Source organism: Myotis davidii, unplaced genomic scaffold (assembly GCF_000327345.1).
Source record: "Myotis davidii unplaced genomic scaffold, ASM32734v1 scaffold496, whole genome shotgun sequence".
Lineage (NCBI taxonomy): Eukaryota > Metazoa > Chordata > Mammalia > Chiroptera > Vespertilionidae > Myotis > Myotis davidii.
This window is the reverse complement of record NW_006289398.1, coordinates 6,525,438-6,542,242: the sequence shown is the minus strand read 5'-3', so window position 1 is coordinate 6,542,242 and position 16,805 is coordinate 6,525,438. Positions and strand designations below refer to the sequence as shown.

General features: G+C 54.9%; 1 protein-coding gene across 2 annotated transcripts in view; it reads left to right on the top strand.

The window, feature by feature from the left end:
- Window positions 1-16,805, top strand: part of ARL15 (ADP ribosylation factor like GTPase 15) — a 213,964-nt gene that overhangs the window by 105,261 nt on the left and 91,898 nt on the right. The window lies entirely within an intron of this gene.

Sequence of the window (16,805 nt, the reverse complement as noted above, 5' to 3'; positions counted from 1 at the left end):
TGCATGTAGAGGGAGAGGAAGGAATGATGACGCCTGGCCGGTGCTGCTCCCGAGGCCCGCGCTTTCTTCTTCTGCTTCCTCATCTCCATCTCAGGCCTTGCTCAGCCATTCAGGTAAAGACGCTCCCGGGCCGGTGCCAAGGCGTCTCCGCCGCCTTCTCCGTGGCACTCGCCGGCTCGCTCCCGAGCAGATGGCGGCTGCGTGGAGGCCACGCGGGAACGGGAGCGGCTCTGCCGGCGTCCCCGAGCCAGTGTGCTCTCGTCCCTTCTGCACGGGGGTGGGAGGGTCCCAGCTGCGTTTCCAGGCGTGCGGCACAGAGGAAAGAGTCTTCCCCAAAGGCAGGTGTAGCTGTGGGGTTGGCACAGTGACCGTGAGAACACAGGCGAGGCACTGTAAGCGTCTGTGCATGACCCCGGGCCACAGACAATAGGGTGGGGGCCTGGTGGGGGCGGGCTGGAGAGGGTCAGTGTGGGGAGGGGGGCAAATGTAATACTTTCAATAGTAAAGATTCCTTTTTAAGAAACACAGGTTATGCAGACATTTCTGTGAGCATGTGCCAGGCTGTGGGCTGGCGCGGGCGGGGGCACGTGGGGACGGGAGCTGGTGGTGGTGGGTGCTCGTGTGGAGAAGCGATGCCTTTCCGGTCCCCGAGCGCCGGGGAAGGAAGCAGTGCTCTGGGGTCTGTCCATTTCCTGGTCTGACTGCGGATGATGGAGGAAATGGAGTGGGTTCGCCTGGTTCCAAGTCCTGAAACCCGGCAGAGGGGCTTTCCGCCAGTAAACCTGTTTTCACGTGAGACAGTGCCAGTGTCTGCAGTCCGCCTGCCGGCCACAGGCTCTGTGTGTGACGAGTGGCCCGTGCGTTTCCATAAAAGGGTCTAAGGCACCTTCGGGCTGGCCTCCCGCCGGGTGACAGGGGAGCCCGCAGTGTCAGACCCTGCGAAGGGGTGCCTCGGCCCCTGCTCTTCCTCAGCAGGCCGGGACTGATGGCGACCCGCTTCTCTTCCCCTTCCTCCCTCCCTCACGTGAGACGCACGGACCATGTGGAAGTGTAGAGCGTGATGTGTCGTTTAAAGAACGTTGATGAAGACCAGTGCCCCCTGCCCACATGGGCACTTGGACCCGCAGGGCCCCGTTCGCCTCTGACCCCTCCTCCGGGCGCCTGCCCCGCCTCCCAGCCCGCTGGGACCGCCGTCTTGAGTTGTGTGTTGCCGTTTCTTTGCCTTTCATACTCTGCCACGTGTGTGTGTATTTCCCGGTACCTATGGCGGCAATGTCAGCCGGGGCCGCAGAAGGCTACAACATGCCATGAATACCTGGGTCTTCAGCCAGGGGCTCGACCTCTGCCCCCCAAGGTTGCCAAACGAAAAGCCGACAACAGCCCACACACCCATGGCCGCCGCTGTGAATGAATCAAAGCTTACCTGTTGTTTTTTTTTGTCAGATCGGCAAAAAATGTATTTCCGGTGTGCGACAGAATTGTAGTCTGTACTTGTTCATGGGCCACGGGACGGACAAGCTCTGTGGTGTGGCTGTGACTGTGTTTTGAACTCCGTGTGGATCAGGGATCGCGCAACATGTCTTCTTCTGAGTTTTTCTGTTTTTGCTCCTGACCATCTTGTTGAGACTCAGCCGTGTTCGTCCCGGAGGCTGTGATCCATGTCTCTTCGCCGCATCGTACTGTCCTGTGAGGGTGTCCCTGTCTGTCCTGCTGGGGACGTTCCCACTGTTCGCATTCACAGAGCCACTGCTGGGAGCCCTCTGCACATGTCTTTCCTGTGGGTGCACAGCCACGTCCCCAGCGTCGATACTGAGGGATGCAGTTCCTAGGTAACTACACCCTCCACCTCCTTCGGAGCTGCCAGGAGCCCGTCCAGTGGAGATAGAACGTCCCTCTCGCTGCATCTGGGTCTGGCTTGTTAGTGTCGCCAGTGGTGACGTGTTCTGACTGTTGCTGTTGGATAGGAGACATTTAGACTTGTGTGTTGATTTCTGTGGCTGGCGAAGCTGGCAGCACATTAACAGCTCTGATTTCTTGTATTGTCTGATTTTCCTGTGTGTGTCACTCTCAGCACAAAGGCCCGTGTTCCTCCTCTCCCTGTCCTGTTGCCTCCTCCTGCCTGCCTGCGTGGACTCAGTCTCCGCCGTAAGGGAGAGCCCGAGACTTGTGCCCTTTGGCGCCGGCACGTCAAACTCGCTGCCGGGGGATGGCGCTGGCGCCTGCTTTCGGAATGTGCTCACGGAGATGAAGGCTGGACGCAGTGGAGGGTGAAGGGCGTGCGTGTGGAAGGTCTCCTTTTCTGTGGGAGGTGGGTTTACTCTGCCATCAGGCGCTTTCTGATAGTGATGGAGCGGATGATGTGGTTTCCCCCCTATTAATAGTAACCTATTAATGTGGCGGATCGCCTGGCTTTATTATCTAACACTTCATCGCCCTTGCGTCCCATTGGATGGGGCGGCTGCAGCAGGGATGTCAGAAGTTCCTGCCCTAATTAACCTCCAGTCTCACCGTGGGAGACAAAACGTGATGAAAGGAAAGTTAATGGACGCCGCGAGGGGAGATGTAATTATTTGCCGCATTAATGGGGCTCTGCGTGCAGCCAGCGAGAACCGTTGTGTCTGCAGAGGCCGGGCCAGCGCCTCGGGGCCGGGCCTGACGGCCGCTCCTCCTCTCGGCTCCGCCGCCAACGCCTCGGCTTCCACTTCCCAGTGCCCGTCCCAGCCGCATCCCCGTGACCGCCGCCGTGTAGTGGGACGTCCTGCCCGCTCTCGGACCGAACCGCCTCAGAGTCTGCTGGTCCCAGCCAGTCCTTGCTGCTCCCAGTTCTCAGGTCCTTGGTCTCCTCTGCCACAGCGAGCTCCATGAACACCCGGAGCGCTCTTCCTTCAGCAGCCACCCGAGCTCGGGCTGGTCGGGAGAGAGGACTCATGCGGATGGTGTGGGTCACTCGCCTAAGGCACCTGGGCCATGGCCGGCACCGCTGGCTCACATCTGTCCGCAGGGGCTCCCCCTCCTGGGAGCTGAGAACCCAGGGGCTGGCCGGGCCCGAGGTCCTGGGCCGGGAGGAATAAGAAGCCTCGCTCTTTTCTCACTGGCCACGCGCTTTGCCTCGTGGTTTGGTCCTTGCGCTGCGAGCAGGCCGAGGAAACCGTGTTCATGCTGCCTGAGGGGCAGGAGCCAGACATGGCCTTTCCAGGGGCCAGAGCAGGTTATCCTTCGTGATTGTTGCTGGAAAGCCCCATGTGTGCTCAGGCCTCTCCTGTTTGACTTGCCACGGTCCTGCCTTTCCTCTGACAACCTCTCACCCGGGTTTTCCCGTGTCGGACGCGTGCCCCCTCCGCAGATCTGGCAGCCCCTGGTCCTGGTGGCTCCTGGGCTGGAAAGTGAGGGTTCCTTTCCTTGTCCTCTGTACTTCGCCCTGTCACCTACGCTCAGCCAGGGTCACTCTCCGAAGGCCTCTGGAGCAGCCACGTCACAGGCCGCACATCTCGCCATGTTCCCGTGCAGATTGTCATGGGCGGTGCCTGGGTGGCGACCTGTTTCTGTGGCTGTACAGTCAGTTGGCCAATATTTAGAGGACAGTGTCCTGGCTGTGCCCGTGACCTCGGGGCCATCTGGCTCATTCTGCTGGCTGTGGTCACCGTGTGTGTGGCTTCCTCCCCCATGGGCACTGTGACTGGGGTACCTGCCCATGGGACCAAGTCCGGGCTCTGCAGACAAGTGTCTGTGGCAGCGCAGCTGTGGCCGGGTCCGCCACTCCAGGAGCTGCTTCCTGAAGGTGGGGGTTCAGGGAGCCACCGTTGGGGCTGGAGCTTTGGGTGTCGCTGCAGGGAGATTGCTCAGGTAGCGGATGTCAGCGTGGACACTGGAGGTCACCACACATCATGAGCCGTGACTTCTGGGGTCACACGGCTGAATTCCACCACGGCTCTGCCGGCCAAATTTAAAATGAAGGTAATCTATGACTCCAGCTTTGAGCAAAGTTTGAAAAGGATTATCTATCTATATATAAAAGCCTAATACGAAAGGTGTTCCCTCGGGAGTTCGACCAGGAGACCAGGAGTTTGATCACTCGCTATGACATGTGCTGACCACCAGGGGGCGGTGTGAAACGAAGCAAGGCCCCTGCTGGCAGCCAGAGGCCCTGATTGGCTCTGATCACCGGCCAGGCCTAGGGACCCTACCCGTGCACAAATTCCGTGCACCAGACCTCTAGTTTTAAGTATAAAAGTATTTGGCTGTATAATATGTCTTCACTCTGCCCTAGGAAGTCCCTCCTTCCTCCCTCACATCATGTTGGTCCCTCTGTTTTCAAAGCAGGAAGCCATCTCCTGTGGGGACTCCATTCCAACTATTGTGAAAGGCAAACCCAAAGCCCAGAAACTGAAGGCCTGGCTCATCGCACTCACCACTAGGCCCATTGCCTTATTTCTCTTTCCCATTCTGATTCTTTTGTTCCTAGTTTAGGAAACGAATGTGTATGTTATGCTAATTACCACACCTCTTTCCTAGAGGGTCAGGATGAGCTCGTGGTGAGTGGCAGGGTGGGGGTGATATTCTGTGCTTCCCCATCCTCTTGGCAGAGGTCACAGAATGCAGCAGGTCAAGGTCAACAATTACCACTGTTGGCATCCCTTCAGTCGAAAGCCAGAGGACATTTCCAGGCGATGAGTGTGCATTGGAGTTACCACAGCCTGCATGCGCATGAACTGCGTCTGTTTCATAGCCCCTTCACCGTCCGTGTGTCTCGGCGGTCTCTCTTAGGTCAGGGTGGGGCTATGTTTACAGAATTCTAGAACTAAAGAGCCCTAGACAGGATTATTTTAAGTCTGTAAGTTCCAAAGTGATAACGTGTCCACGTAGTCGTTAGACCTGACCCAGGCGGGTCTGAAGTGTCCCGATGATGAGGCTCTTGTGTGGTACCCAGAGCCTCTGGCCACTCGGGGTGTGGACAGCTATGCCCCGTGACCCACCAGCCTCTTCTCAGGTCTTTTAAGTCGTGGTTATTGTACCAGCACCGACCGTTCTCCTAGCAAAAACCTTCTAAGAGAATGGAGGCCACCAGAGGTCCCAAAGGTCGAGGGCATCTTTAGTCCTTCCCAAGAGTAGACGTGTTAGAATGTGTGTGTCTGATACATTGTGCAGAGATTTCCCTGTGGCTCAGTGGAGGGGATTTTTAAATACAATTTCTAAATTTTTTAAAAATATATTTTAATTGATTTCAGTGAGGAAGAGAGAGGGGATGAGAGAAAGATGGAAACATCAATGATGAGAGAGAATCATCAATTGGCTGCCTCCTGCATGCCCCTCACTGGGGATCAAGCCCGCAACCTGGGCATGTGCCTGACCAGAAATCCAACTGTGACCTCCTGGTCATAGGTTGCTGCTCAACCACTGAGCCACATGGCCTGAGCACCAAATGTTTTAAATCGATACTGATTGAGGCCCTGGCCAGGGAGCTTGGTTGATTAGCAGCAGTTCTCAACCTGTGGGTCGCGACCCCTTTGGGGGTCGAACAACCCTTTCACAGGGGTCACCTAAGACCATCGTAAAACACATATATAATTACATATTGTTTTTGTGATTAATCACTATGCTTTCATTATGTTCAATTTGTAACAATGAAAATACATCCTGCATATCAGATATTTACATGACACTTCATAACAGTAGCAACATTACAGTTATGAAGTAGCAACGGAAATAATTTTATGGTTGGGAGTCACCACAACATGAAGAACTGTATTAAAGGGTCGCGGCATCAGGAAGGTTGAGAACCACTGGATTAGAGCATCGTACCTGTAGGCCAAGGTTAGGGGTTTGATCCCTGGTCAGAATCAACCAATGAATGCACAGATATGTGGAACCATTCATCTCTCTCAACTCAGTCACTAAAGATAAAATGAAATGCAAGAGTCCAATGCTAATCAGGCTGTTTGTGGTGAAGGACTGACTCCCACTCCCCAGCCCCACCCGCATCATCGCTGAGCTGGACTCCCGGTCTGTGTGCTCGGGGAGACGAGACTCTGGAAGCCGCGGCGGGTCCGGGCAGAAGCGTCTCCGCGCCTGCCCCGTGTCTGTGCCACGGCGTCTGTGGGCCGGCCCTGGGCTCCGGGCACAGCGTGAGCAGCCTCGCTCCAGGCTACAGGGAAGACGAAGGAAACAGGCCGCTCGGAGTACATGTAGGAAAAATAACGCGATGAATGGAACGATGAGGCTGGTTAAATGCGATTAAGCGAAACCGAAGGCCGTCCTGTGACGTCTGTGACCCTGATGTTCCCGAAGCCTCTGAGGAGTCGTGAAACCGCCCCTTCTGCTGGCGTCCGTGCGCTGCAGCAGCGAGTGAGCGCAGCTTGGCCCGAGCACGGTCCCAGGATACACGGTTCATCATGTCACTGAGGTGGCTCCTCACATTTCACGGTTTTTATTAAAATCGGGGGACACATACGCTCAGACCTTCGCCAGAGCAATAATATCTGAACCATAGCTGGCCTCACTAGGATTCAGAAAGATGGCCTCTCCCGCCCAATTGTTTTTCACTCCTGTTCGGCCCCTCAGCAGCTTCCAAGATCATGTTTTGCAACTCCCATGGCACCCTGAGCTCGGCTGCAGGCGTGAACTCAGCGCAGCCCCTGCCAGAGCAGCCCGCGCCCTTGGCAGGTGGCGGCCTGGCCGTGCTTGTATCAGCGCCCTGGCCCTGGGGGCCAGCCCTGCCCCTGCCTGCGGAGCGGCGCTGTCACCGATGACTGCGGCCAGGGCCAGGCCCCCGGTTCTGTGCACGAGGGGAGTTGGAGTTGTTGAGATGGAAGGGCGGACACGGGGATCATTCCTTCCGTCGCACTTTCCTCCTAAGAGAAGAGAGGAAGAGTGAATTGGAACAGACCACTGTCCCTCCCAGCCTCTGGGCCTTTTCCAGAGAAAGTGAGCGCCACAGTGCTGGCCCGGAGCCATCCTGCTCCCACCCTCCGGGAGAGTCGGATCCCAGGACCGGCTGAGCCAGGAGGCCCTGCCCGGCCCAGCAGCCCATCTGTGCAGGCGCTCGGCCCCAGGCTGACTGTCCTGTGGCCTCTGGCCCTGAGGGTGGGGTCTCGGGGTGCCAGGCCGCCCGCTGAGGTGATGGTGTGGGAGCCTGCAGCCCGCAGTGCCTCCCCCGGCCCGGCCAGTCGCCGTCGCCCTCCCGTCGCCCTCCTGACCCCTCCGAGACGCGGCTTCTCCCCGTTGGGACCCTCAGCCCTGGCTCCGCTGGGCCCTGGCTGTGGGGTGGTCAGTGTGAGTGTGGGGACGGCCAGCCTACACCCACCCCCGGTCATCTCTCGCCTGTGGGATCGAGTCCCAGAACACCACCTGCTCCTCAGGCCGCAGCGCGTTTGGGAATCTTGTGGAATGACGAGCGGCTGACCTGTGACAGCGCCTTCCTGAAATGCCGTCCCTTAGAGCAGGAACCCCCTGTGCGGGCGGGGCTCAGAGATGGTGAGAAGCGACGCAGAACAGCTCTCTCTGCCTCAGTCCTGCATGACAGTTCCAGCCAAGGATGGACAGTCCCAGGTTTCTGAGCCGGAAGCTTGGCCGCTTGGAGATCCGTTGTGTCCTGTGCCTGTGAATGCAGCGAACCATTTCTAAAAGCTTAAATGAGGAGGGACGATCGCTCACTTTAGCCATAATTGGAGATTTTTTTCTTGTGGGAAAGCTTTGACCTGAAGCAGCAAAATGTGTCACATTTAAGTCTGTCCAGGTTCGTTTCACGGCATTGTCCATCTCCAAGGCCTGACCCCCACGCAGCCACCCCCGTGGCAGGTGGGCGCCTGCGGACTGTCCCCACAGCACAGGCTGTTCCAGAAAAGCTCTTAAAAACAGATGCCATCCAGTCTGGTGAGGAGCTCTCCCTGGCTCCTGCCCCCACGGTCCGAGCAGCCACGTGGCCTTGTGCTTGCTCCACCGACGCCCCCAGAGCACGCGCACCCCTTTCATTTCTCCTCCTTGTTCAGGTGCGAACACAGCGTGGCCGCTGCGTCCCGGACACGCCGAGTCCCGCGTAAAGCACTGCATGGAGGAGAGGGAAGCCCTCACTTTCCCACGCTCTGCCTTTGCTCCCGTGGCCACTGCATCCCCTGACGCTGTCACTCTCAGACACGGAGCTGTGTGGCCTTCGTTGGCTCTTCCGTTTCCCCTTCTCTCCAGGGAGGGCGCCCCTCTGAGTCGGAAATGAAATGGCAGTTACTTGGCGTCTGGGTCTCTGGCGGCCCCTTCCTCTGTAGCGCCTGTGCCCACAGACATGTTCCGTGGAAGGCGGGGCTGGCTTTGCCCCCGCGGGGAGGCGGGTGTTTGCACGTGGCCCTCTCTCCCTTCTCCATGTTAGTGTGAGCAGGAAGCACTGGCCCACGGAGCCTGCTTCCCTCTCAGGGCCCGCGGGGCGCGAGAGCCGCATTCTGACTTAGAGTTTGAATAGTTTCCGTCCTTGCCGGTGCCCTTTGCCTGATGGTCTGCAGACTCCCATCCGTCTCCGTCCCTCCCACGCGTTTAGGAAGGCACCTGCAAAGGGGGATTGGTGACCGCTGTCTTACCGCGTTTCTGAATTTCCCTGCATCTGAACATACAGATGGGCTGTTCAGAGTGCGGTGGAGACAGTGCTGATGTTTTCAGGTTTGCCGGTGAGAAGAGTCATTTCCAGGCTGGATTTGGGGGCCTCTTTGCCTGGTGCTTGGTTCCCTTGTAAGACTCCTGGCTGCGGTCCACTGCCTTTCAGTTCTTTACTCTGTGGTGACAGGGTCGGAGGGCGTGGGTTCTGCTCCACAGTGGGTGCTCTGAGGAGCGAACCCCAGGGCGTAATTATCCAGTGAACTCCCAGCGAAGTGACAAGATGACAGGAAGCCAGCTCGTTGTCAGTAAGAAATAATGCAGTGACATAGGCATGAACCCACCCCTGGACAGTCGCATCGGACTTTCTCCCGATCGTCTTATTTCTATAAACTATCCTTTAAAATTTACGATTGTTGCAGTACTACTTGCTATTTATCTTCGAACATCACTTATTTTTACAAAAGTAATAAATTAACATTTTCATGAAATCCAAAACCTACTGAGGTTTTAAAAAAATTTCTCTTACCCTTCCTCCCACCCTCCCCTGCCTTCCCTCTGAGGTTTGATGGTCTGCTTGATGCTTCTCTGTCTCTGGATCTGTTTTTGTTCATCAGTTTATGTTCTTTTGAATTTAAAGGATTGATAGCAATTCATTTAAAAAACCCATTTCCCCTTCTTTGTCACTCTAGTTAAGCGATACTGTATAATAGCACTTGATCATAATACAAATTCAAAATTGTTAAGCGCATTTTCATGCTATTTCACTCTGGTGGTAAGTTAGCATATATGGAATCATTTCTCTTTATGATTTAATTCCTTGGAGCATTTCTAGTGCTCAGAAATCATACTTATTCTAATTGTTTTATTTAGAAAATGTGCAGTCGATCTTCCTTTAGTGCAGCGGTTCTCAACCTGTGGGTCGCGAACAATGAAAATACATCCTGCATATCAGATGTTTACATGACGATTCATAACAGCAGCAACATTACAGTTATGAAGTAGCAACGAACATAATTTTATGGTTGGGGGTCACCGAAACATGAGGAACTGTATTAAAGGGTTGCGGCGTTAGGAAGGTTGAGAACCACTACTTAGTGAGACCCAGTCTATGTATTAGAGTCGAGGAGGTCAGTCATTGTGGAGGGACCTCAGTTTTCTGTGTGGTTTTTTAAAATATATTTTGATTGATTTCCGAGAGGAAGGGAGAGGAAGAGAGAGATAGAAACATCAGTGATGAGAGAAAATCATTGATCAGCTGCCTCCTGCACAGCCCACACTAGAGATGGCTCCCGCAACCCGGACATGTGCCCTAACTGGGAATCAAACGGTAACTTCCTGGTTCATAGGTGGACGCTCAACCATTGACCCACACCGGCCGAGCAGGAACCTCTATTTTACCTCATCTTGTGAGCAAGGGATAAGGGAAGGGTTCAATATGTAGCGTCGTCCAATGCTTTTAAAAGTAACTGGTGGGGTATTACTATCCCTTCTCAGATGCATCAAAGTAGACGTTGAGAATTAAAGTCACTCACACAGGAGAGCCACTGTGCTTGGAGTGGGTGTCATTTGTCGATGCGAAGGTGTATGCGTGTCTTTCCTCGTGCATGTACTTCCTTCCTCGTGGGTGTTCACTCCCGAGTCGCACGTGGCAAGCGGTGAGGGCAGTGCTCTTGCTTCCCGGCTCGTCCTGCACGGGGCCTCGCTGTGCCTCCCGCCGGCCGTGGTGTCCGAGCGAAAGCCTTTCTGAGACTCGGAGTGGCTGTGGCACATGGACGCCTAGGAGCAGCTTGGGCTCAGCACCGAGAGAAAGCTCGGCCGTCTGGCTCCCTGAGAACTCTCTGGGCTTGTTTGATGTAACCTAAGGGGGCACTCTACTAATAGAGGCAATTAAATTCAAAAGGCTCTGACGTGGGCAGTCCCCTTAAATGCTGTAAGTTCTATTGTTTGCAAGAATTCATTAGTCTAGACCTGATTTAGATTTGTTGTAATCGAGTTTGCATAATTCAAGAAGACATTGTCATCGTGTGTGTTTTCCATAATGCTTTATTAATTGCATCTTTTGAAAGGAACTGTCTCTCAGATTCCAGAATTCACCGAAATGTTCACAACTGTTGTAAAATATCCTTTGAACTGTAGTTAAAAATCTGAGGTTGAGATAGACCCTCCCCTACCCACCCCCGCCCCGTGCCCAGCAGTGGAAACGCCACCGTTGTCAGTCTGCCCGGATGAAGGTGCACAATGTGACTCGAAAGTTGGAAACAGCCTGGAGCTGGTGGCCATCAGTGGGGCCGGCCGTTTCATTCACTGTGTTTACAGCCCCGAGACCTCATTTATGCATGTAAGTGCGTGATGAGGACCCACAGGAGCGCTCAGTGGGAACCCCGCACGTGCCCCCTCGGGTGGGGAGCCCCCACCCCACAGGATTTGACACGGAAACTCCATTTCTTCAGTCCTTTTCAATACAACACACCTGGTGGTCTGGAGCGTGGGTCGCTTGGCTGTGAGCTCTGCGTTCACTCAAGCTCTGAGTTCATTTTGCAGGGGCCGATCCTTCCAGGGGGTCAGTGGCCGCCACTTCCGTCTGACTGACCTTTGCGAAGTTTGATGAACCAATAGCATGAATTTCTGATCTGGCCTGAGAACCCGAGAAGACATTTTCTAAGTTGCTTCTTTGCAGACAGGCTTTCTGGGTAATTTTCAAGATATTCCTACCACGTTGCTTTTTCCTTCAGCAGCAGACATCCGTAAGCCTCAGCGTTAGAGGAAATATCACTTTATTCTTTGCTTTCCATCCGAAGGAAGGGTCAGCGTTGGTAGAACTCAAGTCAACGAATGACAGTAAATTAACAGGCAGAAGAGAGTCTGTCAGGACTCCGCACTCCTCCCGTTGAGTTTGTGTGGTGATGATGAGCGTGACTAAGTGGCCTCGGGCTACCTGAAACCTCCCGCATGTAGAGAGCACGTTAGTGTCAGGGCAGCTCACGGGGACGCGCACCCCCTGGCAGCTGCTGGGCCTGGAGCGTCTGGCCAGTGGGTGGCGCTGGACTGGCCAGGTTGGCCTCTGTGCAGAGTGCAGGACCTTCCTCAGGGCTGCAGTGTGCGGCTCCCCAGGTGGTGGGTTCCTGTCCGGAGGATTTACAAGGCCACGCGCTCCCACGTGGGCCCAGGCACCAGCCCCATCTTCCTGTTCAGTCTCCTCTTCCGTGTGTTGCAGTTGCAGACCTGCAGGATCTATTAGGATGTTCTGTCTTAACAACGATGTCAGCTAAAAACGTCATGTCTTGGCCTTGGGGAAGATCTTTGCAGGATTCCTCTTTCACTGCGGCTTGATTCTGTGGCGCCTTTTCAGAGATAGTTTATAATCTGTTCTTTGTCACTGTGTCAAAGCGTTGATCCAGACGGCTTTCATTTTCATATAAATCGTGATATGCATCAGCACATTTCCATCACATTACCCTCTAGAGCAGTGGTTCTCAACCTTCCTGATGCTGCGGCCCTTTAATACAGTTCTTCATGTTGTGGGGATCCCCAACCATAAAATTATTTTCGTTGCTACTTCATAACTGTAATTTGCTACTGTTATGAGTCGTCATGTGAATGTCTGATATGCAGGATGTATTTACATTGTTACAAATTGAACATAATTAAAGCATAGTGATGAATCACAAAAACAATATGTAATTATAGATGTGTTTTCCGATGGTCTTAGGCGACCCCTGTGAAAGGGTCGTTTGACCCCCAAAGGGGCCGCGACCCACAGGTGGAGAACCACTACCCTAGACCATCTTGTTTTCTTGGTTTGCTGTTGAATATCTGCTCAGCGTTGTGTGAGGTCTTAATTCAATCCTCCCACCAACCCTGTGGTGTGCCTGTGCGCACACGTGTGTAAATAATGCACACGCACATTCATCCAGATACAGGAGTTACTATGGATAGATACCAGAAAGCTAATGTAATGTATTGAAAGACATAATGTAGCCCGCCCGGCGTGGCTCAGTGATTGCGTGTCGACCTATGAACCAAGAGGTCCCTGGTTCGATTCCCGGTCAGGGCACATGTGCGGGTTGCAGGCTCCATTCCAAGTGGGGGGCGTGTAAGAGGCAGCTGATCGATGTTTCTCATCAATGTTTCTGTCTCCCTACCCTTTACTCTCTCTCTAAAATTCAATAAAGACATATTTTTTAAAAAAGACAAAACTACAGCCAGGCTCTTACTTAGTCTGTTCTCATCACGCACCACATTTTATATGTGCTTAAGTTTATAATTTAATATAACTTAATGTACTATCATAATATAAAATAATAAAGTTAAGCTTATAATCTAAGTACAAGGTTAAATAATTATGGCTTTAAAGCCTCACATAAAACATATCGTAGTTTAAAAGTGAATATGTTTTGTGAACCCACACAGTATTTTATTCTGGGCGCCTTGGGAATGAAAGCCTAAGTGGCCAACATGGGAGCATTGGGAAGGCGTGTTAATTACACCCCGTGTGCGTCCACGTGAGGGGCTCCGTCTTCTCGGGCACGTCCTGTCCTCGGGCGCCTTGTTTGGTGGCGACGGTGACAGCATCCGGGGGCCGGGAGAAGTGTCCGTGTGGTTCTCCGTGATGAGGCAAAGATCCTGGGCCCTGATGTTTACGCTCTGAGTGATCAGTTCTCACGGCTCCTTTGGGCCGAGACTGACTCACCCACAGCAGGAGGGCCTGTGGCCACCGGCTTTTCTCCGTCCTGTCGTCAGTGCCGAGTCGTCCTGTCGGCTGCTGGGGTTTCCCGAAGGTGTTTCTCCCGTGCTTGTGAGGGTCCACTTTCTGTGCCAGGACTGTCGAGTCGACATTCTCGACCTTTGTGCCCCAGGAGGTCATAAACCTGACAGGGTGTAAGAAATAGGCTAAAAACCCGCCACCGGGAACTGTATTATTCCCAGTCTGTCGCTTTAAGAAGGAGAGAAGGAAGAATAATGATCTTAGCCAACATCTGAATGTGCATGAAGCATTAGGCCGCTCATTCTCCCAGCCCCCCGGCGAGGTAGGTGCTGTCAGTGTCTCCATCCTGTGGCTGAGGCTCAGCTCGCCAGCGGGGACGCTGATCCGTGTGACCTAGAGACCAGGTTCCCCCATGCCGCTTGAGAAGGTTAGGATCTAGGTCGGGAGTGAGGACGCTGATTGATGATCGCACTGCCGATCGGCAGCTGACAGAGAGGCTGACTCAGCGTGCATGTTCAGAGTACCGCCCTGGGGGACTGGAGGCAACACCTGGAAAGGGGCCCCACCCAGCTCCCCACGCAGATCCTGGCATTCCCGCCGAGCTCTGCCGGGGCCTGGGGGCCCGCGGAGCCAGCGTGCAGGAGGCCAGGTGAGCCCTGCGCCTGCAGGTCGGGCCGCATTCCCACCTGCTGACGGCACCTCCCGGCGAAGGGGCTTGTTACTGCGAGTTCGGGCCCCCTTCCCGCCTCCTGGCTTTTCCTTTAATCAAGGGGACTAGAAGCGAGAAAACATTTCTGTAGGGTTTAGATGATGTCAGGCATTGGCAGCAGGAAAAAGGAAATTAAATCTGGGCTTTTCCTTTTATAAGCAGACACCGTCGGACTATTTCCAAGCGCCTCGCCCAGCATGTGACACCGTTTACCGCTCTGTGTGGGGCCGGCTGTATCGGTAGATAGGAAAGCATCTTTTCCAACCGCCTTCTAAAGTGAAATGGGAACATGCAGCTGAGCTCTGGACCTGGGGTCCCCTGGTGTGTGGGGCAGCCCACGTCCCCCTGGTGTGCACAGCCCCGCAGTCTGGGCAGCGTGTTCCCTCGCCTGCTGTCTGAGGGGGAGCGGGGATGTTTACGAAGAAACAGAAAATAGGACTTTGAGCCCTTGACATTTTAAAACAAACGTCCTTTTTGTTAGTGACAGATTGCTCACGTGGTGGCAGACACTTGCCCGCTTCCCGCCAAAAGCCATCCAGAGGCGCGCACTTCCGGGCCCGTGTGCGCCGGCGCATCTGTGACCGCTGCGGGCCGCTGCTCTGTCCCCATCCTTCAGACAGCGCCGCCCTGGCACCAGCTTTCCTGCCACAGCCTCACAGCAGAGCGTGCGCACAGCCTGGCTCTCAGCGGTGGATGTGCTGAGCACCCAGAGGCGCGGACGAACGGCAGTTTCTCTGGGCCCGTGTGTTCGGGGAAGTGGGGATCCGCTGTGCTGAGCTGCGGAGGAGGATGGAATGAGAGACGCACCCAGTTAGGTGGTCACCACGACGACAAATGAGTGACCCTGCTCAGGAAATGCCTTGTTTCGGAAGGAAGTGGAAAGGGAGCATGACCCAGGAAGAGAGGAGCACGGCCCGGACCCGGGCCCTGTGCTGAGCTGGCTGCGGCCGCCGCCTGCACGTGAGGGAGGAGGTGGAGCTATACCGGTTGCCGAGTGTCTCTTTTCATTGAAGAAAGGCCTTCTCCATTTTCTAAGGTTCCTCCAGGAAAGGCACTGTGGGAAGTGCCGCGATTCCATTGCTAGTGGACACGCACGGCTGGTGAAATGGAGGCCCAGCACGGCCTCCCTCCCTCTCCAGGGACCGTCCACACGAGATGGTCACCGGAGACCAGGGCCTTGGCTTTTGTGTTGGTGACATCGAGTCACCGTCCAGTCTCGATGGGCGCCGTCCGCCGTGTGTCCTCGTCTGTGTGTGTCCACGGCTGCCTGGGGTCTCCACACGGGCTGCGCGCTGGCCTTGGCGGGGCCTGCGCTGCTGGAGTCCACGCGAGGGGCGAACAGGGGGGCTGATGGCGGGCCGAGACGGGGGCCGCTCAGTCAGAGACTGGCTGGTGGAGCCAGCCTCCCTGTCCTCTGTGTGCTTTTGTTCTTTATTGTTATTTTTTTAATCCTCACCGGAGGACATTTTTCCATTGATTTTTAGAGAGAGTGGAAGAGAGAGGGAAAGACAGAAGCATCAATGTGAGACACACACTGATTGGTCGCCTCCTGCAGGTGCCCAGACCAGGGCCCGGGCCGGGGAGGAGCCTGCAACCGAAGTATGTGCCCTTGGCCAGAATCAAACCCAGGAGCCTTCAGTCCACAGGCCACGTGGCTCTATCCACTGAGCCAAACTGGCCAGGGCGAATTCCTAATCGTAAAGCTTGCACGCCTCAGAGCCATCGCTAATGGCTACATAAATATTAATCAGGCTTCACACACCTCTCAGATTAGCTTTATTTTTAAACCAAAAGTGCAAGACATGCAAGTGACAATCTGTGTGTGAGTCCGGCAGACACAGACTGACTGAGAGAAACACAGGAAGTAGCGGGTGCCCCTGTGGGTGAAGAGATGCTGGTTCCCACCTGCTCACCCAGGAGCCTTGAGGGCAGCCTGGGACAGGAACCGAGGCCCCGGCCTGAGGTGGGAGCTGGCCGGGTGCCAGCGCCCCTGCAGTGCAGCCCGGGCCTGACAGCAGCCAAGTCCAGGTTCTGAGGCTTCTCACCCACCCTGGCCCCAGGGCCGCCCCTCCAGCCACGCTCGGCCCTCACCTCTCCGGTCCCTGTCAGGCGCCACTCTGTGTGATGTCCCTCAACGTCAGGGTGGTGGGCTGGTGTGGCCAGGAGGACCCAGGGAGGCCCAGGGGTGCAGGGCTCCATGGCACCCCCACTTCTGGCACTCCCAGACAATAGGGGGACATACCAAGCTCACAGGAAGGAGAACCTGATGGACGGACGTCCTTTTTAAACGGCGGCGGCGTTCCCTGTGAAACCTGTGAGTCGGTGGCCAGCCTGAAGGTTTTCATTTTTCGAGGTGAACTGTTAAGCATCTTGCAGACCTTGGAAGAGAACATGCGTTTCATAGAATCCGCTCCTGACACCCGAGACAGACACACTGGGAAGTTTAAGGGGGGCGAGGAGAGGCAAGGCGGCGATAATTTCCAGTTGCATAAACACCTTTCATCCCCAAAGACTGCACGTTATTTCACCCACTGGTATTTTCAAGGTTCTGTTTCTCCTTTGGGCTGAGCGTAAATCACTTTTCCTAAAATTCCGTCTCTCTTTTAAATGATTTCTAGCCTCTCTCTGTGTGTGAAGCTATACATTTCTGTTTTCCACAACTTTCTTTCTGCCAATTTAAGTTGTCGTTGCATCATTCAGCGTGTGTGCTCACCCTCAAACCCGTGTGTGTGCTCACCCCAGAACCCGTGTGTGTGCTCACCCCCAGACCCGTGTGTGTGCTCACCCCAGAACCAGGCTGTGTGCTCACCCCCA